Source organism: Hylobates moloch, unplaced genomic scaffold (assembly GCF_009828535.3).
Source record: "Hylobates moloch isolate HMO894 unplaced genomic scaffold, HMol_V3 SCAFFOLD_16, whole genome shotgun sequence".
In the NCBI taxonomy this organism is placed as follows: domain Eukaryota; kingdom Metazoa; phylum Chordata; class Mammalia; order Primates; family Hylobatidae; genus Hylobates; species Hylobates moloch.
This window is the reverse complement of record NW_026652291.1, coordinates 60,749,515-60,777,273: the sequence shown is the minus strand read 5'-3', so window position 1 is coordinate 60,777,273 and position 27,759 is coordinate 60,749,515. Positions and strand designations below refer to the sequence as shown.

At 42.8% G+C, this 27,759-nt stretch overlaps 1 long non-coding RNA gene across 2 annotated transcripts; it reads left to right on the top strand.

The window, feature by feature from the left end:
- Positions 1-26,107, top strand: LOC131381428 (uncharacterized). 2 transcript variants are annotated; one of them, XR_009210197.1, is made up of 7 exons: positions 1-56; positions 23,080-23,179; positions 24,119-24,201; positions 24,366-24,521; positions 25,301-25,468; positions 25,691-25,786; positions 25,887-26,107. It is a non-coding gene; the product is annotated as an uncharacterized LOC131381428 (long non-coding RNA). The 2 variants fall into 2 exon arrangements; XR_009210198.1 differs by having other exon boundaries at positions 25,678-25,786.
- Positions 26,108-27,759: the final 1,652 nt, after the last annotated feature.

The following is a 27,759-nucleotide window of genomic DNA, read 5'->3' as shown; positions in this document are numbered from 1 at the left end:
ATTCTTTCCTAGCAGATCTTCCATTCCTAATCCAGGATCATTTCCGGGGCTCCCAGGTGAGAAAATGGGGAGGGAGAAAACTGAGTGAATCTCCTCTTAGAGTCATTGGCCTCCTAGGGGTGGGCTTTTGGCTGCACTCCTGGGCATTTTGGCACAATTTTTAATGATCCACATCCTTAACTCCTCAGGCAAAGGCTTCTCTTTTCTAGGATCTCAAGATGCTTGAATCCTGGGACAAACACAGAGGAAGGAGCTCCTGAGGATGGGGGCAGTGGTGAGGAAACAGGCCACTGAGACAGTGATGGTGTTTGTAGGCAAAGAGGCTACTTGTATTTGCCAACCACACCAGGAGGCCGGGTTAGGAGTTTCAAAACAAGTTTGCTGCCAAGAAAAACACACAAAACCCATAGATTCATGCTCTGTAAATCTCAGAAGCAACTCTGTCCCATCCCCGGTCATGCCCTACACTGGATCTGTCTTAGAACTCTATGTGCAAACTGGCCCCTGCTACCTATGACACCCCTGAGGGCCTGGCTTTCATTCATCCTCCTATCCAATCACTATCTGGTCCCCAGGGTAAAGTGCATTATCTATACCCAGAGTCACAGCCTGCAGAGCCTCTGGGAGAAGCCGGCCACCAGGATGCTCTCCCCAGTGACGTAGCTGACATCTGCAGAGCGCAGGAAGGACATGGTTCCTGCACAGTCCTCTTAACCCCTGCATGGAAAGACAACAGAACTGAGGCCTCAGCCTATGCTCTAATGAACTCTGACTGCTGGTCTTGCTGCTCTGAACATAGGGCCCAGCACCACCTCCAGCCCTGAATCCCACCTCCCCGGCCCATCAGAGGCCTGGGCTCCATAGAGAGATATGGTGGGGCCCCTCATGCCCTCCAGATCCCACCTCATGGGCTGTGCATCCCCAGACTCTGTGAGGGGACGGACTGATAGGTGAGGATACAGTCCGAGAGCCCTGTCTCCCCTGGAGAAGACTACCTGTCTCTGCTATCCACAGGGGTTTTTAAAGGAGTTTTGCAGAGCCAGATTATCTTCAACCTGAAAAAATTCAGAGGCTCAGTGCTAGATAGAACTGTGAAGGGCCAGACAGGTTGTCATGGCAGACTAGTGCCCTTGTGGGCAGATGACCCTGCTCAGTGCTGGGTCTGCAGTCCCTCGACTGCTCCCACAGAGGACAGCCCTGGTGCAGATACAGGAAGTGAGAGGCTGCTGGTCTCACAGAGCCATGGCCAGGCTGGGGAAACCAACAAAGTGGTTGGTGGGGGCAACTGGGAGCTGCTGAACCCTCATCATGTGGTTAAAGTCAGTTCTTGATGATTCCTGGCAACAGGCAGGGCACCTGGATGCCCTTTGGTGCCAGCTCTATAGCCAAGGGCTTGGTGAGTCCCAGTAGTGCAGCTTTGCTGGTGGTGTAGGCCTCCAGCATCTAAGAAGGAAATGAAATGGATAAGGTGCACTGCGCTGGAGGAGAGGGGCTCTTCCTAGACCCCCAAGGCTATGGAGGATGACTATGCCTGCTCTTACACCTGCACTCACATGTTTCTCCCACTCCACTCCAGGAAATTACCAGTGAACAAAATCTGAGCAGGAGTGGAACGAAACCTGGGCTTAAAGAAAAGTCAGGGCCGGGCGCGGTGGCTCACGCTTGTAATCCCAGCACTTTGGGAGGCCGAGGCGGGCGGATCACGAGGTCAGGAGATCGAGACCACGGTGAAACCCCGTCTCTACTAAAAATACAAAAAAATTAGCCGGGCGTGGTGGCGGGCGCCTGTAGTCCCAGCTACTCGGAGAGGCTGAGGCAGGAGAATGGCGTGAACCCGGGAGGCGGAGCTTGCAGTGAGCCGAGATTGCGCCACCGCACTCCAGCCTGGGTGACAGAGCCAGACTCCGTCTCAAAAAAAAAAAAAAAAAAAAAAAAAGAAAAGTCAGGAAGCCAGAGGCTGTGTTCAACCATGCTTAGCCCAGAGAGAATTGCTTAGGGTGCAAAGCCAGGGAAATGCACTAAAGAGACCCATGACCAGATTCCTGCTCTACCATGACTGGTCGCCCTTGGGCAAGTCACTTAACATCTCCATGTCTCAATCTCCTCCTCTGCCACAAGGAGTTTATCAGGCCTGCTCTGTGACAGTCACAGGAATGTCATGCAGGGACACTGATAGCCTATAGTGCCCCCTGCTGTAAATTAAAAAAAAACAACTTTCCTCTGAGCTTATGCAGCCCCACTGGTGCCTGACTTTGTGAGAGCAAAGAGTAAAGCCACCCTGTTCTTCAGGTGAATGTAGCCCCAAGCCAGGGTACATGTCTTGTCAAGCAGAGCATGGACTGGATTTCTGTTCCCACTTGTTTCTAGACTAGGTGACCTTGTGCAGTGAACAACCTATACAACCACACATGGCAGCCCTGGGGCTTAAGGAACTAAATGAGATAATGGCAATAAGTGTGGTTTTAAATGTGGGCAGGACAGGTATACAGTGTTGTGCACTTGGATTTTACTATCATGCGGGCAATATTCACCTCCCTCATCCTGGCAACCACTCCACTGCTCTATCCCCAAACTCCCCACTAACTGCTTGAGGTGCACAGACAGGAGCAGAGGCAATCAGCGCCACAGGCCTTCCCCTGTGAGAAGTGAACAGGCATGACAAGTGGAAGATGTACATAATTAAGAAGCTATTTGCTTCCAGAAAATGAGCTTCCAAGTGACAAGGAGGCAGAACTGAGGAAGAGGAAACAAGGGAAAGTAGGGACAGTGCCAGGGTCTCTGGGAAGAAGTGACTTCTTTGGGGAAGTTAGAGCCGAGAAGGTCCTGATACAAGCTGCCCTGCTCAGATGCCCCAGGACTCCCAGGAACTAGCACCCAGGCAGGGCCAATCAGCGTCTGGAATTCTGGAGAACAGGACCTGGGAACGTGGAGCCATCAGTGTGAGGCTGCCACCTGGGGACAGCCACTCCCACAGGAGGAAAATGCATTGAGAGTGGCCTGGGTTGCAAATCTCACTTTGGAGCAGGAGCAGTAACTAGTTGCTGACTTGGACTCAGACAAGCCCAGACGAATGGCAAAAGGTGGAGAGTAGCTCAGCCTTGAGAGGCCCCAGCAGGGGAAGGACTGAAGGAGCTTCTTTTGGCCTCTCTGGAAAGGTTAAGGTCTCATGGCTGTACCACATGGCCCTGTCCCGTCCCTTGCAGCTACCACTGGCCTGCGGTTCTCAGAGGACAGAGCACGTCAGAGGTGATTGGGGCTCCCCTCTGGGTGTGGAGTCCGCCCACCACATTCTTTCCAAATGTTCCCTTTCACTGTGTTGGTCACATCCTGTGGGGCCCAAGGAGGCTGAAGACGTGGTTTAGGAAGTGACAAGAGAGCCTGGCATCCAGGGCACACTCCACCCTGCTCTCCCTGGGATATTCCACTTCCTAGGCCCCATCCCCCAGTGTTGCCTCGGGATAGCAGAGAGCAAGACAAAGTCCCCCCAACTCCCATGGAGCCCTCACCCCATCTTCTCCATATGGGGCAGCAGCTGGCTCAGCAGCAGGGCCAGGGCCTTCGCATTCCTGCTCGGGATCCGAAGTCAGAACGAGGAGGGGAAGGGGGACTGTCCGTTCAGCCGGCACCTCTGCTCACCTGGAGTCCCACGGACCAGACTGAGGGGAGGCGCTGAGGGTCTGCACTGCTGCTCTCTATGTGACCGCTGAGTCATGGAGGAAAAAGGGACCTGAGGGATGTGCCCTGCCCCCCAGGAACACTTGGCTAAAAACCACCTCACTGTGATTTGCTGCACAGACCCACCGCAGGGCACAGCACCCTCCAGAAAAACAGGTCACTGAAAATAATATCAGGGGAGGATGTCAAGAAGGCTGCTGTATCCATTCTGCTTTAATGAGTAGAGGTGAGAATTCACAAGGCATAAACACCAGCCCCGTTTGGGGCACTGTTTGGGGCAGGTGCTGAAATTTCAGTTTTTCATAAAAGCAAGAGGCTGGCCTGGGCAGAGATGGGCCAGGAAGGTCATGGACTGTGAGAACCACAAAGTGGGGCAGGTGGAGAGGGGAGAGGCCTGGTCAGTGAGACAAAGCCTCCCTGAGGACAGGATGGTTCATCCAGATCACAGCACCCAGTCTCTGCCAACAGGGTCAGGTTGGGGGAGATGTGGCCTGAGCCCTCACAGGGAGCACGTCAGGCGTGGGGTCTACAGAGGCAGTGGGAGCCCCCGGAATACTCCTGGATTCTGGCTGGGAAGGGGCCTGGGCAGAGGTGTCTTCTCTCAGCTGTGACTGTGGGCAGGTGATGTGTCCCTGTGACAGCCCAGAGGGGGCCCGTGGGACAGGTGCCAGTGAGTCTAGACTGAGACAGCCTCAGAAACCTGAGCCAGGAGAGAATCGGGAGCAGAACTGGTGGCAGCTCCTCAGATCTGGGGCTTGGTGTGGGACTGAATTGGAGTGACTCCCTCCTGATGAATAGAAAAAGGTGAAAATGACAGCATGCAACTTTGGGGACGAGGTCAGAAAAAGCACTGAGGCTTCCATCTTGGTTGCTCTCTCTTAAGCTCTCCTCTTTCTCTCGGCTCCCTTGCTTTGGAGGAAGCCAGCTACACGGAAACTCAGGCAGTCTATGGAGAGGCCCACCTTGTGAGGAGGAAGGCCTCCTGCCAGTGGCCACTTGAGTGAGCCATCTTGGAAGTGGCTCTTCCAGCCCCAGACAAACCTTCAGAAACTAAAGCCCTGCTTCACATCCTGACTAGAACCTTATGAGAAACTCTGAGCCCAACCCACCCAGCTAAACCACTCCTGAGTTCCTGCCCCACAAAAACTGTGAGATAATACATGGTCATTGTCTTAAGCTACTAGATTTTGGGGTGTTTTGTTATATAGCAATAGATAATATAATTATGCAGCTGAAACTCCCCATATTTCTCCCAAACCTGCTCCATCTGCCGCCTTCCCCCCCTCTGTTGATGGCAGGCAACTCCATCTTTCCAATAGCCCTGGCTCAAGACTTGGAGTCATCCTCGATTCCTATCTTTGTCTCATACCTCACATCCAACCTGTCAGAACATCCCGTTGATTCCATCTTCACTATACATCAAAATGTAACATTGTCACCATTTCCACTGCTACCACCTAGTGGGGCCACCATGACCTCTCTCCTTGCCTACCTGAAGTCTATCCTCAACATGGGGTCTGAGTGATCCTTTAAACATGTCGGCCAGAGCAGGTGACTCCTTTCCTTAAAGTCCACAGTGGCTCCCATTGCCCTCAAAGTAAAAGCACAAGTCTTACAATGGCCTATAAGGCTCTAAGTGATCTGTGAAGCCTCCTTACCTCTGACCTCACTACTGCTCTCCTCCTGGCCACCCCTGCTTCCTTAGTGTTTTTCAAACATGTTGGGCACACTCCAGCCTGAAGCCTTGTGCACAGCTGTTCCCTCTACCTGAAATGTTTTTCTTCCAGATACCTACACACCTATCATCCTTCTCTCCTTCAAGTCTTTGCTAAAATGTCTCTTCCCAGTGAAGCCCGATCTGACCACTCTGTTTACAGTTGCAGTCTATCCCCACTCCTTCCAGCACTCTGAATCCCTCTCATTCTTTTTCTTTTTCTACCCTACTTATCACCTTCCAACATCCTATGTAACTTACTTATTTAAATGTTTATTGTTTACCATCCGTATCCCCTGCTAGAATGTGAACTCCAAGATGGCACTGATCTCTGTCTTTGGTCTCTGGCATATCTCAAGTGTCTACATCAGTGACTAGCACATAGAAGCACTCAGTAAATAAGTGTTGAATGAATAAATTGGCAAATCTACATGTTCCTAGGTAACAGCTTTATGCAATAGTGCACTTTTAATCTAAAGCTTCCTGTTTCGAAGTTATTCCAAGTGCTCTCGAGCACCTAACATTATAGTCCCTGAGAACCTCCACTGACCTTCAGCAAGCAGGAGTGCTAGAAATTACAGAACAGAAAGGAAACCATGAACCTTAGATTCACATGCTGAGATTCAAGGACAGCAAAGGAGCTGCTGATGATGCAGATGAAATAGATTGTCCCTCTGCAGTGTGAATTAGGTGTATCAGAAAATTACTTATAAAGTTATACAGAAGAGGAGGTAAGAAACATGGCTTCATACATTCCTGATCTTCTAATGAATGAACTGTAACAGTGCTGGCCAAAATAAATATAATGTGAGCCATATATTTCAACATGAACTCAATATAAAGACATTAATGATACATTTAACTTTTTTTGAGACAGGATCTCACTCTGTTGCCCAGGCTGGAGTGCAGTCACGCAATCAGGGCTCACTGCAGCCTCGACCTCTGGGCTCAAGAGAGCCTCCTGCCTCTGTCTCCAGAGTATCTGGGAATACAGGTGCACACCACCACACCTGACTAATTTTTAAGTTTTTTGTAGAGACAGTATCTCCCTATGTTGCCTGGGCTGGTCTAAACTCCTGGGCTCATGCAATCCTCCTGCCTCAGCTTCCCAAAGTGCTGAGAGTACAGGCATGAACCACCGTGCCTGGCCAAACATTCCTTATACTGGAAAATTATATGTGCATTGTATACTTACAGCAGGCTTCAGTTCAGACTAGCCACATTTCACATGCTATAGTCACATGTTGCTAATGATTATCATATTGAACAGTTGCCCAGGCTGGTCTCAAACTCCTGGGCTCAAGTGATCCTCTTGCCTTGGCCTCCCAAAGTGCTGAGAGTACAGATATGAACCACTGTGCCTGGCCAAATATTTTTTATACTGAAGAATTATATGTGCATTGTATACTTACAGCAGGCTTCAGTTCAGACTAGCCACATTTCACATGTTATAGTCGCATGTTGCTAATGACTATCATATTGAACAGTACAGATAAAGAAGCACATATGAGATGTGTTCCCATCTTAGTCCAGAAAATGTGGTCGATTTTGCCATAACTCACCCTCCTGAGAGTGATGTCAGCCAAGAACATTCTACAGTATCCACAGGCATCCAAACAGTTATAATACTATATCCTCAATCTAGGCCTAATCCTAGTTGAAGATTTGTCCTAGCCTCCTGGTTTTCAGTGACACATGATACAGAAGAACCGCAATAGCACAAAGAAGCTTTGTGCTCTAAGCACATACATTGTCTTACTAAAATTAGAGCAAATCCGAATGACTTATACTCTTTGCTAGGAATCTATAAGAACCTCAGCACTCCACCTAGGACTACAATTCAAAATAAAACATAGCTATATGTGCAAGGAACTTTATCATCTTTTTATAATAGCAGAAAAATGAAAATAACCTAAATTCACAATAACAAGAAATTTCGGACATTTTTCCTTGATGGGATTATGCAGATAGTAAAATGAAAGTTTTTAAATAGTTCATAATAGTGTGGGTGAAATGCTCATGTTAAAATGCTAAATGGAAAATCAAGACACAACATTGCATATGCAAATATTGAATAATCAAAATTATGTTAAAATAAAATGATACATACAGAAGAAAGCAGAAATACACCATAATGAGATAAAGATTATAAATTAAGCCACACTCCTGCCTGTCCCTGCACAATATATCATTAGAAAAAGAAAAAAAAGAAAGTTAAAAGAAAAAGAAAAAAATCAATAGCAGCACATGAAAACATGAACTGGTGTTCTCGATTAACCAAAATTTATGAGGAATGGAGTCACATTGAAAGATAAACCATAGTCCAAAGTCATGGAAGAGCAGACTGCGTCCAAAGGTAAGAACAGTTATGGCGCCCTGAGTTGGATGGCAGCAGACACAGGAAGGTAGGAGGTGGTCGGGGTGACAGTTTGCAGGTGCTGTGCTGAGAGGAGCTGGCCAAAATGGTGCCTTCCCCAGTATCTACCATTTGCCAGGCAGCCATCAGCAAAGGTGTTACCCCCATTGTGAGTAATGATGATCAGAATGGAAGGCCACTAACCCAATATACCAGAAGTCAGAAAAGAGATAGCCTTGTAATTAGAAACACAAAAGAACTTTGCAGGAACCAATTGTAACATATTAACAATCCCAATAAATGTGAACAAATTGCATTAATATATTAAAAAGAAGAATCTTTCAAACTTTATTTTGAAAAACAGTTATATATGGTTTACAAAAATTCACCTAAAATAAAAACAAGCAAGACATTTGTAAATAAAGGAGTCGAGAAAGATACATCAAGTAAAATGCTCATGAAAAGAAAGCAAGCGTAGAAATATGAAAATCGGAAAAAGGTAGAATTCAAGGCAAAAGACATTAAAAAGGACAAAGAAGGATACAGTTTTTTATGTTGATAAAAGATACACTCCCTCACAATCTGTTATGAATCTGAGTAGATGGATTTAACACATCTCTCTCTGGAATTAACAGTTCAAGAATAAAACTATGGCTTAATGCAATCAAATAGAAATATAATGTGAACCACAAATGCAAGCCACATTAGTCACTTAAACTTTTCTAGTAGCCACATTTTTTACAAAGTATAAAAGAAACAGGTGAAATTACTTTTAATAATTTATTTTATTCAACTTAACACATCCAAAATACAATCATTTAATATGTAATCAATATAAAAAGTTATTCATTTTTCATACTAAGTCTTCGAAACTGGTGTGTGTTTTACACTCAAAGCCTATGTCAATTTGGACTATCCACACTTCAAGTGCTCATTACCACATGTGGTGATATGGTTTGGATGTGTGTCCCCACCCAAATCTCATGTTGAACTGTAATCCCCAATGTTGGAGGTGGGGCCTGGTGGGAGATGACTGGATCATGGGCACAGTTCTAATGGTTTACCATCATCCCCCCTTGGTACTGTATAGTGAGTGAGTTATCAGGAGATCTGGTGGTTTAAAAGTGTGTAGCACCTCCCCCGTCTTTCTCTCTTCCACCTGCTCTGGCCATGTAGGATGTGCCTGCTTCCCCTTCATCTTCCACCTTCTCTGACCATGTAAGATGTGCCTGCTTCCCCTTCATCTTCTACCATAATTGTAAGTTTCCTGAGGCCTCCCCAGAAGCAGATGCCAGCATCATGCTTCCTGTACAGCCTTGGAACCATGAGCCAATTACACCTCTTTTCTTTATCAATTACCTGGTCTCAGATACTTCTTTATAGCAATGTGAGAACAGAACAGACTAATACATGTGGCTACCACATTGGACAGCAAAACTACAGATAACTAGATAACACAACTTTATCAAGTGGCCTTATTAAAAATTCTTCAATTAAAGAATAAATTAAAACATAAATTATAAATACTTAGAAATGAACAATGAGAACAGGCCACACTTTTAAAGTATATTTAATATAGCCAAAGCAATACTCAGGAAAAAATATATAGATATTTAGTTTTAGATATATTCATTGGAAATCACTTTAAAAAGATGGAAAATTATAAAAGCATTATTTTAAACCATGCAGCTTCAGAAAGAATAGCAGATAAACTCAAAATAGAAAGGTCATAAGAAAGATAAAGGCAGAAATTATTGAAATGGAAATGAAATTTACCAAAACTTCAAAAGCAATTTTCTCTGGGTGATAGGGCTTCAAGCGTTTGCTTTCCTTTGACTCTCTATTTTTCTTCTGTTACCAACTTTTCTAAGTCTGGCTTTTATAATATAAAAATCCTGTCTTTAAAAATGTCCTGTAACATCACAGAGGATTTTGAAAGTTTATCTTCAAATGCCAATACTTATTAAAGTTCCAATAGTGAAATCTGTTTTTAAGATTTGAACAAGTTGCACACAAGCAATTGGGCAAATTGTATAAAAACTGTAGTGTTCTTAGATTTGCTGAAAGATTACCCTGGTCCAAATCTGCTGTTTCAACCCCACATTTCCTAGACACGGAAATCAGTGAGAGACGTCTGGAAGGAGTTGCCTAGGGCAGCGGTCCCCAACCTCTTTGGCACCAGGGACTGGTTTTGTGGAAGACAATTTTTCCACAGATGGGGAGCAGGGCAGGGGAAGAGAGGGTGATGGTTTCAGGATGAAACTGTTGCACCTCAGATCATCAGGCATTCGATTCTCAAAAGGAGTGCACAGCCTAGACCCCTAACACGCGCCGTTCACAATATGGTTCACGCTCCTACGTGAATCTAATGCTGCAGATGATCTGACAGGAGGCAGAGCTCTGGCAGTGATACTTGCTCATCCGCTGCTCACCTCCTGCTGTGCAGCCCAGTTCCTAACAGGCCATGAACCAGTACTGGTACTGGTCTGAGGAGAGGAAAGCCTCCAGGCCTCTAAGAGTGAAGCCAGCTCAGTAGTGCCTCAGGCAGTGGCTGTTGGCTTCTGCAGCCCAATGGAGATTTGGCTTTTTATCCTCAGGGAAAAAAAGTTCGTTTTAAAAGAAAGTATTTCTCACAGCCAAAGGGTAACAAGGCAGGGTCAGAACTTGGAGAAGCATGTGCACTTCACACACATAGGCGTACAACTACTGCAGACTAGTCCATGAGCCCTTTCGTGGCCACACTCTGGTCACTCCTGGTGGTGAGCAGGGCAAGCGCTCACCCAGCTCTATTCTGGCATCCTGTAGGGCAGGGAGTAAACTCAGCAAAGGAAGCAGCCTGTCTTCAGAGTCGCAGCCCTGAGGGGACATTTCCATCCAGTATTCCTAGGAGACAAGATGCCTCTCTGGAGAGGACAGAACCTTACCTTACCTGAGGACAGAACCCAATTGCCTTTGCCTCTGATTTATGGAAGCATGGCTTTGTAATGGTGTCAGCTCCATCCATGGATTCCCAGATGCTGTCTCCCTTGTGCGCAAATACTTAAACTTTAGGTTCAACCCCCACCCCTTCTTCTCTCTTTTTCCTCTTTCTCTTCCTCCAGAATACTCCCCTTGAGTTCAGGCCCATGTGTGTGGACACATGCCACACCCCAGTATAGGTCAGCCCCTCAGAATCTGTCTATAGTGGCTCCATCCTGCAAAGAGCTCTTGCTTGCCTTAGGGTGAAAGTGGGAAAGGAAGAAGAAATGGGAGTCAGAGGATGGTATAATCCACTATCATGTATCATATGATATTGATATGATGTTTCTCACTATCATGTACCGTGTATGATAGTGGGAATGCCCCAGAAGGGAAGGGAGACAAAGTTAGGACAGGATAATGGGTCACCATGGGAAGATTTTAAATGTGAGCCCCCTGTCAAGAGTAATCATTTGATGTCCAAGCCACCAACACAACCATGATTCTCCTTTTCACTTAATGCACTTTTGTAATGACCATAATTACCTGTTTCAGTTGATAACATACTTATCTGTATTTCTGACATGGCATGTTAAATTTCTTCAGGACAGTGACTATGCTTATTCTCAGTGGTATACCAACACACCCAGAATATTGTTACTCAATTCTAGCTAGCAAAACAAACTGTGCATTAAGTGAAAGGGACTCTCTTATTCTCTGCCAAAGCACTAATGTCCCTTCATATGCAATGAACTTTTCCACTGTCTTCTCCTTGAATGTCTAGTTTTACAAGTTTGCAGTTGAGTCTATGTTCTGTGATGATTTTTTTCTCTTTCTAACTAAAAGTCTAATGAGATTTTACAGTAACTTCCAGAAGCAAACTTCCAGGCTACAAAATATTTCACAATGCAGTGTTTAAATCCATGTTTTCTTGGGGTTTTTGTTTGGGACTTTTAAAATCCTTAATCCTGAGCAATTCCTCCTGGCACTGTATAGTCTTTAAAAATAAGATTTCTAAAAGATGTATATGCCACCTAATAATGGTCCATAATTAATTTAACAATTTCACTGTTGTTAAATGTTTATGCTGTTTTCAGTTTTTCCTTATTATATGTAATGCCGTGCTCATCCTTACTGATAAAGCTTTGCTTCCACACCTGATTATATCTTTGGGTTCAAATCAGGTAAGTAGAATTAATGAATGATAGATATAAATATTTTAAAGTCTCAGTGCAGCTGTAAAACTGGTTTTCAGTGCAGCTGTCAAACTGGTTTTCAGAAAGTCTGTACCCCTTTATTCTCCTAATAGCAGTGTATAAGGCTCATTTCATTCACTATTGGTCACCGTGTCACACTGTGTATTTGAATTTCGCTTATGTGGGGATTGGTGTGGATAGAAATTCAAATGGGTATGCAAGCCCATTCCAGCCATGTTGGGTTATGTGGCCTGACAAAAGCCATCAGGCTGCCTTTTTATTTGAAACATGAAAGTTCATGACTGTTGTATCTTCTACAGGAATTGTAAACTTTTATCAGTTGAAAGTATCCTCACACACCAGGGCCTGTCATGGGGTTGGAGGAGGGGGGAGGGATAGCATTAGGAGATATACCTAATGTAAATGACGAGTTAGTGGGTGCAGCACACCAACATGGCGCATGTATGCATATGTAACAAACCTGCATGTTGTGCACATGTACCCTAGAACTTAAAGTATAATAAAAAAAAAAGAAGAAAAAAAGAAAATATCCCTCTTTCAGGGCATTGCTCCATTAATTGTCTTCTAGCATTTACTACTGTTGACAAGGGGTCTGATGCCAATCTAAGTCTTAGTCTTTTGTATACTTCCTACTATTTTCTCTGTCCAATAAATGGATGAATGGTTAGGTAAATTATGGCATATCCATTCAATGGATTATTATTATGATGTAGCTTTTTTAAAAACCACATCTATTATTTACCTGAATGAATGTTCCTTATATTTTATCACATGAGAAAAACAAGTTACAGAGATATATACCATTTTTAGAAAAACAAACAAAATTCTCTACATTTCTAATCATATTTTACATATATTTTTACACATAAAGATGTCAAAAGGTAAAAATCAGGCTGTTAGTTTTAGATTCCTTTTAATTTAGGAGAAGGAATTTAGATTGCTTTTAATTTAGGTGAAGATCATGAGGTATACTAATAATGTTATTGACTATTTCCTTTATTTTGAGTTTTTGTTACTAGTAGGGTGAGATATCTTTTCATGTTTATTGATCATTTGATTACATTCTCGTGTAAATTTTCTCTTCACATTTTTATCCATTATTTTACTGAGCTATTTGAGGGCTTTTTGGGAATCAATTTATAGGAACCCTTTGCATATTATAAATTACATGTTTGCACATATTTGTTCTAAGTCTACTATTTGTCTTTGACTTTGTTTATGGTATCTTTTGCCATATAAAAAAAGTTAAATTGGCTGGGCCCGGTGGCTTATGCCTGTAATCCCAGCACTTTGGGAGGCCAAGGCAGGTGGATCGCAAGGTCAGGAGTTCAAGACCAGCCTGGTCAAGATGGTAAAACCCGTATCTACTAAAAATACAAAAAAAAAAAGAAAACATTAGCTGGATGTGGTGGCAGGTGCCTGTAATCCCAGCTACTCGGGAGGCTGAGGCAGAGAATTGCTTGAACCCAGGAGGAGAGGTTCCAGTGAGCCAAGATTGTACCACTGCACTCCAGCCTGGGCAACAAAGCAAGATTCCATCTCAAAAAAACAAAAAAAGTTAAATTGCTATATACCCAGATACATTTATCTTTTTCATTGATGAACTCTGGGTTTCATGCCATGTTTCAAAATATTTCATCCACTTCAAGGTTATACCTAAATAATATTTTAAATTTCAATTTTTTCTATATTTAGATCTATAAATCTGATGGGTTTTATCATATATATATTTCATATATATATGAGATATATACAACCACACAGGTCAGAGAACCAATGTGGAGATTCCTCAAGTTGCTAATTATGCCTATTATAATTAGACATTTAGGAATTGGGGAAATAACAACAGGGTGAGTCTATGGAATGACTAGGCCCACTTGAGCTCAGACTCCACTGGTCCCCTGACCATTGTAAGCCCCTATTTTAATAGTAGACCAAAGAGGGGCTTTGGGTCCCCAAGAGTCAATGTCAATTCAGAGTCAGTGTCTACTAACCCCTGCAAGGTCTGGGTATTTTCTTTCTCTAATGAACAGTTACCTAGTAAATTATTACAGTACTTTTGGTGAAGGCTTGGAGGAAGATTTGTGGTATGTATAACAATAATTTAGTAGGATGACCATCTATCTTTTTTCTACAGACACAGTGATCAATTGCCCCCACCAAATATCTCTGTGAGCCGAGGCATTCTAACAATCAGCATGTCCTTGTTGCTCTTTACAACAGAAGTACTTACTTTGTTTTTGGAGGTTAAGTGATACCACCAGTCCTCTGCTATTCTGAAAACCCATTATCCCCACTGAAATCAGGGAGGCCATCTCAATAGTGAGTAACACTTTCTACGGTCATATCTGGCCAACAAATAAAACCACTACAGAGATTTGCAAGGATTCCTGTCTCTGCACTAATGTATATCTCAAACCCTTAATAAAGGGAGTCTCTTTGAATTTTTCCACAGAACTCTTACCAATACAGGAATAGAAGACATAGGGTGCAGCCACTTACTTCTCCAGGCTGAAACAGAGCCCCTGAGGAAGGAGCAAATCTGAAGATCCCCTGCCCCCAGGGCTTTGATTCAGATATTGTTGGAGAGAGCATTGCATGGCTCATGACTCACTAGGTGGTGGATAAGCTCATTGAGGTATGGTGCTAGGAAGAGTGACTAGAAAGCCACCTTCTAGGGTATCAGGAGAACCATCACAGGAAGGTCCTGTGCCTAGGAACTCACTACAAAGCCATCAAGGAGGTACTGGGGGGAGCCATGCACACAGAGGCGCCACACTGTTGGAACTCACTAGGAAACTGCTTTTTGGAGCCCCAGGAGGAGCTGTGCATGGCGTGCTGTGCTGCATGGAGGCAATGTTTTAGTTCCACAAGCAGGGGCACAAAGGGTGTATTTGCAGCAGAAAGACAATAGATTTAATAACTGGCACAATCTCTAAGCAACTAATGACCTCCATCTAATTCTGTTTACTTCACTGCTATGTGGGTGTTTTTTATACTCATGTAGTATTATTTCAATGATATCTCAAAAATGAGTGGAGACAAAATGTGGACAGAGTCTGCCATCTTGAACAGGAAGTTTTTTTTATTATTATACTTTAAGTTTTAGGGTACATGTGCACAATGTGCGGGTTTGCTACATATGTATACATGTACCATGTTGGTGTGCTGCACCCATTAACTCGTCATTTAACATTAGGTATATCTCCTAATGCTATCTCTCCCCCCTCCCCCCACCCCCCAGCAGGCCCCCGGTGTGTGATGTTCCCCTTCCTGTGTCCTTGTGTTCTCATTGTTCAATTCCCACCTATGAGTGAGAACATGCGGTGTTTGGTTTTTTGTTCTTGCGAGAGTTTGCTGAGAATGATGGTTTCCAGCTTCATCCATGTCCCTGCAAAGGACATGAACTCATCACTTTTTGTGGCTGCATAGTATTCCATGGTGTATATGTGCCACATTTTCTTAATCCAGTCTATCATTGTTGGACATCTGGGTTGGTTCCAAGTCTTTGCTATTGTGAATAGTGCTGCAATAAACATACGTGTGCATGTGTCTTTATAGCAGCATGATTTATAATCCTTTGGGTATATACCCAGTAATGGGATGGCTGGGTCAAATGGTATTTCTAGTTCTAGATCCCTGAGGAATCGCCACACTGTCTTCCACAATGGTTGAACTAGTTTACAGTCCCACCAACAGTATAAAAGTGTTCCTATTTCTCCACATCCTCTCCAGCACCTATTGTTTCCTGACTTTTTAATGGTCGCCACTCTAACTGGTGTGAGATGGTATCTCATTGTGGTTTTGATTTGCATTTCTCTGATGGCCAGTGATGATGAACATTTTTTCATGTGTCTTTTGGCTGCATAAACATGGAAGTTTCATTTTTTAAAAATGTCTTTAAAGCTGAGTGGAGAACATATGAAACCCTGGCAATATGTGTGCTGCCAAAGACAGCACATTGAACACTGGCAATAGATGGCTTATTTAAGTCAACAAAAATTGGCTAAATTGATAAGTTGTTGAACTTAAAACTCTGGTAGCCTTAGCTTCAATAATGCTGCTGTAGGGCTGGGTTTGTCACTACTGTAATCCAAGCCAGTAGTAGGAGGCTGAACCAGAAGGATCGATTGAGGCCAGGAGTTTGAAACCATCCTAGGCAACATAGAAAAACCTCTGTCTCTACCAAACAAAAAAAAAAAATTAGTTAGATGTGCATAGTGGCTCACACCTGTAGTCCCAGCTACTCAGGAGGCTGAGGTGGGAGGATTGCTTGTGTCCTGGAGCTCAAGGTTATAGTAAACTATGATGGTGCTACTGCACTCCAGCCTGGGCAACAGAGCAAGACCATGTCTCAAAAAAAAAAAAAAAGCTGCTATATAGAATGCCCTATGTCTAAAATTAAAAAAAAATGCTTTCCTGATGATGTGGCTGAATCAACTAAATGATCTAACGGTGTGAAAGTGCCTAGCATGATAACTGACAATGGAAGGTACTCGATAAATGTTGAGTGAGTGAATAGCAATTACTAAGGAACATCTTCCCCTCCCTTCCACCTTCCAGACAGATGGGACTGGAATGCTGGCAGGCAGTGGACAGATACAAAAAACTGTTTTCCTTCTTCCAAGTTTCTTAAGACTATTGAGCACTTAATATGCACTAGGTGATATGCCAGGCTCTGGGAATACACAGAAAAATAACTCAAGGTCTCCTTCCCTAAGAAACTTCCATCTAATGAACAAGACTGATAAGTAAAAACATATTTCAACATGATGTGTATGTGCTATAATAGAGGTAAATGTAAGGTGTGAATATAAGACACAGGAAAGGCTGCCAACCCAAACTGGAGTGGGCTGGAGAATTAATCCTAGGCTGCATCTAGAAAGATAAATAAGAATTAGCAAGGTAAAGAAAGATGTATTTTCAAAGCACAGGGGCATATATGCAAATATATCTGGTAGGAGAAAGCATGGCACATTTGAGGAGTCCAAATATTTGGTAAGGCAAAAGTATAAAAAGATATTTGAAGTGGTAAGAGATTAAGGTGGAAAGGTAGGGCAAGCAATGGAATTTGTAGGACAAACGTGATATGATCTCATTTGCATTTAGGAGAAACCTTTTGCCACATTTGGAGAAAGGATTGAAGAGAAATGAGAGCCCGGATGTGAAAAAAACATTAGGAAGCTGCAGCAGTAACCTATGTGAGAAATTAAGAGAACCTAAATCAGATCCATTGCCCATCAAGATTTCACTCATTTTGAGACCTAGAGATTGGTGCTCCTGGAGCTGTGAAATGTGTGGCCTCTGTAGCCCTGGTGAGTGAGATATGGATATGTGGCTATGGATCTGAGAAATATCTGTGAAACATCATCCACAGATATGATGAGAGGGTAGAAAAGAGGAGTCAGCAATCATACTCAGATTTTTTACAAAAGCAAATGCTTACATGTGGTACCAGTCACTGTGATTGGGAACATTAGAAGAAGAGTATAATTGGGTGGATAAACAGTAAAGTTAGATTTGAGAGATAATGATTTTGAGATGGCTGAAGGACATCTGAGCAGATACATCCAGAAGGCAGTAGACTTTAAATCAGGAGACTCCAGTCTAAAGATAAAAGTGTTGAAGTACTCAGTGTATAGATAGCAATAGAAGCTCCAGAAATGAACAAAGTTGCCCAGGGAGAAGTTGTGTACTAAAACAATGAGAAAGTCTAGAACATAACACTTGGAAGCAAATCATTCTAGAGATAAGCACTGGCCTGGAAGATAAAAAAAAATTTTTTTAAGTAGGAACAACAACAACCAAAAAGAACAGCATCTCTCAAAAATCAATGGAGGAAAATTTCAAGAAAAAGAGTTATAAACAGCATCAGACTCAGTAGAAAGATCTAGGAAGGTAAATACAGAAAAAGATTCATCAGCTTTAGAAACCAGAAAGTCAATGGTACAGGAGCAGTTGCAGAGGAGTGGTGAGGACAAGAGCCAAGCTGCTCTGCAGTATATGGAAGATTGAGTGGTAGCTACTGCCTGAATCAGGACGCTTTCTGTTGCAAGCGTTAGAAACCCAACTCGAACTCATTTAACAAAAAAGAAATTTATTGTATAGTATAAATGGAAAGTATAGAGGTAGAGCTGTCTTCTGTCACAGCTATTAATAGACCCAGGGACACTCAGAAATAGTTTTCAGAAAATGGTTTTGATCTCTATCTCTCTAACTATCCCTTTTTTCTTCCTCCACTTCATCTTTTAATTCTGAATTTGATTTTAAACCTCTGCCTTATTCAGATGGACTTCTTCCAAGACCACCATATTTAGTTACCAAATTTCAAATACTCTCAGAATCATAAATCGGAATGAGAAAATCTTAGCTTTATCACAAGAGTTCAGTGACAATTCTAATTGGCCCATCTTAAGTCATGCACCCATCCCCAAACCAACCCTGTGGCCAGGTGAATGGAGAATGCTGATTGCATAGCCTCTAGCAGGTGTGCAACCAAGACATAGGGCAGACACTTTTGCTGATACCCAGGTGCACACGGAGTAGGGAAAGGATGTTTCCTCCAAAGAAGAGATTCTGGATAGAGGAACAATATATGTCCACTATATTCTACCCTTTGGATGTTTAGCATTCTTTCTTCTCATACATATAGTATCAGAAATGTCCCCACTTAGTGAAATGCAACTATCTCATTTATAAATGAAAATATCCTAATTCTGAAAGAGAAATGACCAAATGTAATGTTATTATTGCATCTAGCTTCAACTCTAGATCCTTGAAATATGGGCATTCCTCTTCATTTCAAATCTTTCTCCTCATGGCTATGCACCTATGATTAACTGATACATTTTGCCACCCCAGCAGATATAAAATGGTGAAGGGAAATATAAAATTTTTAAATTAAAACATACTATCATCTGGAAAAGGAAACAAACAGCAGCCATCCACCGAAAGTACCTATTTCTGGGCAGGGATAGCATGGAGTTCTTGTCTCAGCAAAGGAGTGAATTTGCTAGTCAGCCAATATGCCTGCCTTCAGTCCCACTGGGAGACCTCTTTTATCCATGGCCATGCTGAGAAGGGTATAGAAGAGATCATAAAATAGAAATCCCTTCCAGAGACTGAACCTCTCGAGCAGCCCACTTCCTGCTGACATAGTTTATGAGAGGTGGGGGCCTATGACTGCCCTTGAGGCTGAGGAAACGTAAGTTACCACTTTGTTTAGGCTTGGAATTTCACTGATAACCAACTCCAATAAAACTCTAATAGGCATTAGAACCTTTTGGTTCACAGACCTGAACTCTGTCTTGTCTCTATAGCCTCAGAACTTTGCCTGTAGCCCTAGACCTAAATTTAATCATTTCCTTCTTGGAAAGTAATAAGTTGAAGGCAATAAACCTCTGGTGAAACACTAGGTGAGGCAGAATGATGTGCACCTGTGACCAGCCTGCAGCCCATTGGCTAACCCTAACAAATAGGAAGAAAGATTCCTTGAATCAGATAGTTTGAGAAAGGAGGTATGTGGGAAGAGCCCAGGGACTCCAGCTTCCTTCATTTCTCTGGCCTCTCAGGTATACCAATTTTATCTCCCTGCTGTGTTTCCCACCTCCTTGCCTTTTATGCTAATTTTAAAACAGGGCAGAAATTTTGGTTTTGGCAATTCTATAAGAAGCATAGTTAACTGAGCCCCAGCAATCTCACCCATAGGCAGAGGGATCTCTATTAGCAAAGTTGTATGTTGTTCCCTTTCTACTTTCAGCCAGGTTAGCTCAGTTCAAATCTTATCCTTTTGGCTTGTTTTTTGGTAAGACCTTACTAAAGGTAACAAGAAACGGCCAATATTTTCTAACACCCTGTTGTTTTTCTACCAAGTTTCCTAAAGCTCCAGCTTTAATAGACATTGGTCTGAGATAGCTAAGCTGCAGTAAGGACAAGTTTCGTCATCTTTGTCACTACCACATAACAAGGAAAGAGGGCTTCTCACTCAGCCAATTTCACATTTTAGAGTCAATACCCTTGTAAATCTTGATTTGACTCAAAGGTCCTTCTTTTTGTCTTATTTTTAGAAACATGCAAGAACTTGCAGTGCAATGAAACGTAGAATTTAATTGGGCTTTAAAATTTAAAACTTTTTCAAGGCTACTAGACAGGGATGAACTTTGTAGATAGATTGACTTGAAATGGATGTCCCACATAGAATGTTAGCTAGTGATAAGTGCTAGGAAGAAAAATAAAGCCAGGAAAAAAAGTATGGTAGACAGGTACAGTTTTATAAAGGGGTCAATACAAAGACGACATTTGAACAAAGATCTGAATGAGGTAAGGTTGCAAACCATGCACTTATCTGAGGGAGAAGTGTCCCAAGTAGAGAGAACAGCTAATGTAATTGTCCTAATGCTGGAGCAAGCCTGGCCTATTGAAGAAACAGAAAGAGAACAATATGGTTAAAGTACAGTAAGTATAATTGCCCAAAAGGTTCTTCCTGCCTGCAGCACAGACAAAACCAATTCACTGAGACTGTGGTATAGCAATAGAAAAAGAACTTAATTATCACAAGGCAGCCTAGTGGAAGGACGGGTTATTACTCAAATCAGCCTACCTAACGACTCAGAGGCTAGCATTTTTCAAAGATAGTTTGGTGGGCAGGGGACTAGGGAATAGGTACTGCTGATTGATTGGGGATGGAAACATAGGAGTGTAGAAAATGGTCCTGTGTGCTGAGTCAGCCTGTGGGTAGGTGCCATAGGACTGATTGAGTCATGAGTCAAGGGTCCAGGTGGAGTCAGTCAGTCTCAGAATGTAAAAATCAGAAAAACATCTCAAAAGAACTTACCATTACTATTGTAGAACCTACAATAGTGATATTATCTGTGGGAGCAACTGGGAAAGTTGCAAAGTTTGTGACCTCCAGAACAACGGCTGGTTATCATCTAACTATGCCTACATATTAGCAGAATTAGGCCCCCTGCCATAATCCTAATCTCATCGGCTTTTATTAGTTTTACAAAGGCAGTTTTCATCTCTGAGCAAGGTGTTTGCAAGGGTTAGTTTTAGGAAAGACTATTATCATCATTGCTTCAAAGTTAAACTATAAACTACACTCCTCCCATGGTTAGTGTGGAGTCCTAATTAGAGAAAAGGAGTCAGGCTAGTGGGAATAAGGGAAAGTAGATAAGCTATAAGTCGGCCTTTCTTTATGGCCTAAGACACATAGCCCTCCTACACAAATAACACAATCTTCCTGTGCCAAACTATCACCAAACACCTTCAAGTTAGCTCACTGCAACCTTGGTGTTATCAATACTGCACAAAGCCCTCTTCAACAGACAACATAAACATTATGCTATAAAATCTCCATCAAACTCTTGTTTCCTGGAAGTCAGCCTCTCTTCTGCTGACCTGCCCATTGCCTCGTCACAATGTGTTTTCCCACTTTCTCTGATAAATCTGTCTTTCTTTACCTACAACTGTCTCAGTAAATTATTTTACTCCTGCACCACCGGCCCCAATAGTCATCGCTCACCCGAGACATTTTGGTGGCCCATACGTGAACTCTCTCTCTTCATAGGGAACTCTCTCCCCTTTCTCTTTTTCCCACTCGGAACCTTCAGTGGACAGCATCTAAGCATGGAGACAATTGCAGGTCTCTGGCCAGAGCTACACTGAGGGTGGGACTAAAGGGTGTCCATGAGAAAGCGTCTAACCACCATCATTCATTCAGACGAGGGACCTAACTCTACTTATTCTTTTCAGTCTTTCAGTAGCTAGCTTCTAGTATCTCTCTGGAAATTGATGGTATAATATTTGACCAAGCCACTCTCTGGTGTTGCCTGAAAGCTAAAAGGTGAACAGAGCTGGCTGCCTTGCCCAGAAGGGAGGAAGGCTCTCTCTCCTATCTTTACTGGTTGAAAAGTCCCTGATCCCTACATGTGATGCAACTGACAGTGGAAGCTCATTCAGAGCGAGTTCATACACGTTCATGTTGTTGCATAGAATAAGAGAGGATGACACTTCAAAATGAAGTTTTTTGGATTTTTGGTCAGCTCATGAGCCGCCCACTTATCTAGCTTTTTCAACTTTCCAATTTGCTTCAAATGCCAAATGACTGTAGAAATGCCAAGGTGAGTTCTTTGGCAACTTCTTGTGTAGTTGTAAGAGGATCAGCTTCTGTGATTGCTTTCAATTGGTTGTTGTCAACTTCCGATGGCCAGCCACTATACTCCTCATCTTCAAGGCTCTTGCCTGTTTTGCAACACTTCTTGAACTACCACTGCCCTGTACGTTTGTTAGCAGTTCCTGGGTGAAATGCATTGTAGATGTTGCAAGTTGTCTCCGCTGCTTTGCAACCCATTTTGAACTCAAATAAGAAAATCGCTCAAATTTGCTTTTTGTCTAACACCATTTCCATAGTCTAAAATAAATATAAAATAAACAGCAAGTAATAAGTCATTAGCAAAAAACAAAATAAAATGAGAAATATGCATTAAAATGGTGTATAACATAACCACATTTATTTAAGAATGTATTTAAGAATGTATTCCAATATCAAATAGTAACTTTCAACAATGCAAAAATTGCTATTACATTTGCACCATCCGAATACATGAGGCATACATGTTATTAAACTTCTGCTTGTTTTTCTCTTATTAATTTGCCTTTTGTTACAGAAAGTCCCAGCTAAGAAATATGAAGGGTGGAGGAGAAAATTATTTTTCCTCTCCTATACTTTTTATGCACTATGTTTAATAATTTTGCCCATTATCTACTGAGGCATCATATTTTTCTTATAAATTTGCACAATCTTTTTCTTAAGCTCATTAAATCTCATCTGCCATTTTTTGCTGAATCTCCAAAAATAATATGTAGAAGCAACTCAGGGTCATGAATATTTTGCTTATTGCTTCACCATCACCATAGTGGGAGCTTGCACTCAGAAACTGTGGTATGTAAGAACTCAGGCTCATAGTGCAAATATTAGACTGTACATTTTGTCTCCCCTTTCTGAGGCCCACAATTCTTCCTATCTCCTTCCTCCAACTGTCCTTGCTGTCACTTAGTTCCTTCCTACTACAAGTTCCTCCCTGTTTTCTGTTCAACTCATTAATCCCTATTTTATAGCAGTCTTCCTCATTATAATGTGATTTTTTTTTCTTTTACAGTGAAGGTCTTGTTTCTATGGCGATGCAAGAGAAAGTCTTTGCAGAGTTGTTGCAACTGGAAGCCTTCACTTACTTTAAGAGCTCATTAAAGCTAGTTGAGGTAAAGGGCAGGTGGAGATCCTGAAAGTGCCTAGCAGAGGTTGAAGCTTTATAGCAAAGTTAAGAGTTAGTAGGAGCACACAAAGAATTCCTTTCTTGTCATTGTAATTACCTTGCATAGGCATGAAACTTTCCAAACCTATCTAACATCAACTTTACATATTCATAGTATTTTTTATGTAAAGCCTTAACATTTGGTCTGAGACAACTTTTTAGACAATTTAGACAACTTTTCAAACTACTTTTTTGAGGAAGCAGAGTATTATATGGCAGCTACAGAATAATAAAGGATGACTGGAGAGTTTTCTCTTCAGAAAAAAAGAGAGAACAAACTTTTCTTCATGTGAAAGGTAAACAGAGAGAGAGAGAAGTTCAGCAGCATAATGAATAAAGATGGTTCTGCAATGTCTAATAACCTCTCCTTTTTGTTTGCCTCTGTACACAATAAAAGTGTAAAAGTAAAATTTTCAAAAAAATGTAACATTATGACTCTCATGACTCTCAAGTTTTATTCAACTCAGGGAACCAATAAGATGTTATAACTGATTCAAAGAGCATTTGAGAAGCTAGATATTTGTAGAAAATATTAGCATAAGATTGCTGGGTTAGAGACTGGTTAAAATCCAACAAGAAAACAAACCAGAATCTTTGGGATCATCTGTTGTATTAGACAGAAATTATTCACATCTCAAACAAAAACCAAACATTAACTTTTGCCCAAAGACAATAGACAATAGAAAACTCAGCCCACTACACTGGTAAATGCCCTGTCATCTCTTCTGCCTATTTCCAAGTTTAAGAAAATTTTTCTGACAGAGTAAAAATTGTTTGGTAAGGGAGGAAGGTATAGTTGGCTCTGGAAATAAGGGAGCTAGGAAGGGTTCTTGGAGCCCATACCTCCTTCCTCCTGACCCAGGATGGAAAATGACTCTTCCAACAGCCTTCCAAACCTGGAGTGAACTGCTCCTTACAGAACTGCCAAAAGGAAGAAATAGAAAAGAAAAAAGGAGCAATAGGTCCAAAGTAAGTCCAAAACCCGACAAGGCAAACAACACTGTCTACTCACTAAATACTGAGGCTTAATAATAATCTTATTTGGCTCCATGTCTCACCTTTTAGACACACTGGGGCAGGGGTTGTCCCCCAAGGCCTTGGGCAGCCCAGCCCCAAAATTTATTCTCTCACAGTTCTGGAGGCTGGGAAGTCAAAGATTAAGGTGCCAGCAGAGTCTGTGTCTGGTGAGGACTTTCTGTGTCTACATTGCTGCAACATCTGGAGGGGACAAATATTGCATCTTCACATGGCAGAAGGAATGGAAGGAAAGAGCTCACTGGTTTTCCTGGGTACATTCCACACTGCAGCTCTCATGGGTTGTAGTCTTGTGCCTTTTGGCTTTTACAGGCTGGAGTTGCATACTTGTGGCTCTACAGTCCTGCGGTCTTAAGGATAGCCTCACTCCCACTACTCCACCAGACATTGTCCTGTGGTGGCCCCACTCCTGTGGCAGTTCTCTGCCTGGGCCCTGAGGCTCTCTGGGGCATCCTTTGAAATCTAGGTGGAGGAATCCATGCCCCCCAGGTCTTGTGCTCTGTGTACCTGCATAGTTAGTACCATGTGGAAACTATCAAGGGTTATTCCTATGCCTTCTGGAGGGGCAGCCCAACACACCAACCCCACTTCAGCCAATCCAGGGCAGCCAAGGGATGCTGCACCAGAATGTGAGGAGCAGAAACTTGAGGCAGCCCCGGACAGAGAGTTTGGAGGTCCCACAAGTTCCCTGGGCTTCTCCAGCACCATGCGCCCTTCCCTTGAAACCATTCTGCCCTCAAGACTCCAGCACCCTGGCCCTATGATGGGAATGGCAGCCTTGAAGATCTCCAAAATGCCTTCAGTGGCATACTTCCATTGTCTTGATGAATAGCATCAGGCTTCCTTCTCTTCATTCTAATCTCCTTATCAAATGTTCACTTGAGCACACCATTTGGTATTCTCTTCTGCATATACCTTTTATTTCCTTACAACCTACCTGGGCTAAGATTTTTCCAACTCTTTAAGTTCTGTTTCCCTTTTAATTATAAATTCCATCTGTAATTCATTTCTCTCTCTTGCATTTTACTCTAAGACGTCAAGAGAAGCTATGCCGTAACCTCAACACTCTGCTTAGAGATTTCTTCCATTAAATATCCTAGTTCACATCTGCATCCCACAAACTACTAGGACATGGACACTGCTCAGTCAAGTTCTTTGCCAATTTGTAACAAGAATGGCCTTTCCTCCTATTTCCAATAAGGTATTCCTCATTTCAATCTAAGACCTCCTCAGAATGGCCCTTACTGTCCATATTCTGTTCACAACATTCTGTTCATGACCTCTTAGATAATCTCTAAGAAGGCTGAGGCTCTCTCCACAGCTCCCCTCTTCTGAGTCCTCATCCAAATAGCCCTTTATGGTTCAGCCTCTACCCATTACCCAGTTCCAAAGCTGCTTCCACATTTTTAGGTATTTGTTACAGAAGCATCCCACTTCTTGGAGATAGTGACAAGAGGCAGGGAAATTCTGGGCAGAAGAGGGTGAGTCCAAGCTGAAAAGCCTAATACCACGGCCCAAAGTGAGAACTTTACATCCTGTTTTCCCACTCAAATGTTGCCTTTTCCAAAACCACCCATGGCCTGCCCCACCCCCCCATCCTATTCCCATAAAATCCCCAGGCCCCACTAGCAGAGGGAGGAGAAGAGGAGAAGCAGCTGGACATCAGAGACTATGGTTGGACATTGGAGAGAAGCAGCTTGACTTCAAAGGGATGACTTGATGGCATTGCTTCGGAGAAGAGTTCAGCCAGGGACAGCTGGACTCTAGGGGAATATTATCTTCCTGCACCATCCACTTTTCAGCTCCCCTTCCCACTGAGAACCACTTTCATTGGCAATAAAATCCCCCACATTTACCATCGCCAATTTGTTCGTGCGACCTCATTCCTCCTGGACACTGAATAAGAACTCGAGTGTCAGTGCAAAAGGCTGTCGCACTGACCCTCCACTGAGCTGTTAACACTTAAGCCATCCGCGAATGGCAAAGCTAAAAGAGCACTGACTGTAACACTCTTTCTAGGGCTTCAGGCATAATGGGCACCCCCATAGATGCTGCCACGAGGCCACATGGAGTTTTGCTCCTGCCGGTAGCCAAAAGCACTCACCCCGACTCCTGCACCCACTCACCTGTGCTCCCCCTCCTGTGAGGGGTGGAATGCAGTGGGACCAAGCAAGTGGAGTCCACTCTGCTGTCACCAAAACAGCTGGCTATTTCTAGTGCCTATGCACTCCAGTTCCTGCCCACGAAAAGGTCAGGGAAATTTCCTGCTTCATTGGCACCAATTTATGTCTTAGTCCATTCCTGCTGCTATCACAAAAGATCTTAGACGGGGTAATTTATAAACAGCAGAAATTTATTATCTCACAGTTCTGGGAGCTGGGAAGCCCACTATCAGGGAGCCAGTGAATTTGGTGTCTGGTAAGGGCTTATTCTCTGTGTCCAAGTTGCTGCGACCTCTGGAGGGGACAAACACAGTGTCCACACATGACAGAAGGGATGGAAGGGAGGAACTCACTACCTCAAACCCTTTTATAAAGGCATTAATCCCATTCATGACAGTGGAATCCTCACTGCCTAATCACCTCCTAAAGGTCCTGCCTCATAGCATTGTTGCACTGGGGACTAAGTTTCAACACGAATTCTTGAGGCACACAAATATTCAAAGCACAGCAACAGCCTTCACTTATGGTGTTGTGGGAAACTGAGGACCAGAGAGACTGATATGAGAGTATAGGAGGATTGTTTATTTTAGGTACACACTGGCTCAGTGGACTCACATCCAAAAAGCTGAGCATTAAACAAAGACAGAGTCGGGTTTTTATAAGTGGACTTACAATAAATAAAACAAAGCAGCTAACCAAATGATAGGTCACATAATCTATAGCATAGCATAACTTGTGGCCTTGCATAGCTGGTGGCCTTGTAGCTGCATTGAAAGAAAAACAACAACTGGCTAAATACAGACATCTGTAAAACATAATCATGCTTAAGAAGCCTGGGAAAGGAGTAACAGTAAAAGAATTTGTCTTTCTTTTTTTTTCCTTCAACCTTGCTCTGGAGCTGGGGGGTGTCTGGAGTCCATTCCTTTGGCCTTGGTTTCTCAAGCAGTGTTATCTTATTACTGTCCTTGAAGTGAGCTTGCTGCACTTTTCCTCTGCTAAGCAGAGGAAAACTTGTTCTTTTCTTTTTAACCCTTGCCTTGCCTGTTACTTTTCTTTGAGTGAATGAATGCATATTTATTTTTAAATTTCTGCCTCAGTTTCCCCCCTTTGATGCCTTTTATAAAAGAAGTTTAATGGAAGGCATCACTATTACTTAGTTCTGCCTGAAGGGACAAGTTTTCTTATTTAGACAAAGGTTGATATTTATGCAGAGCCATTAGCTGAGTGGTAGTTTGCCTAGCTACTATTGCCTCTATACTCGATTGAATGCTTCTAACAAGGAGAGGTAAGAGACAAGGGAGTATTAGGCAACTTCCTAATATGGCCAGAA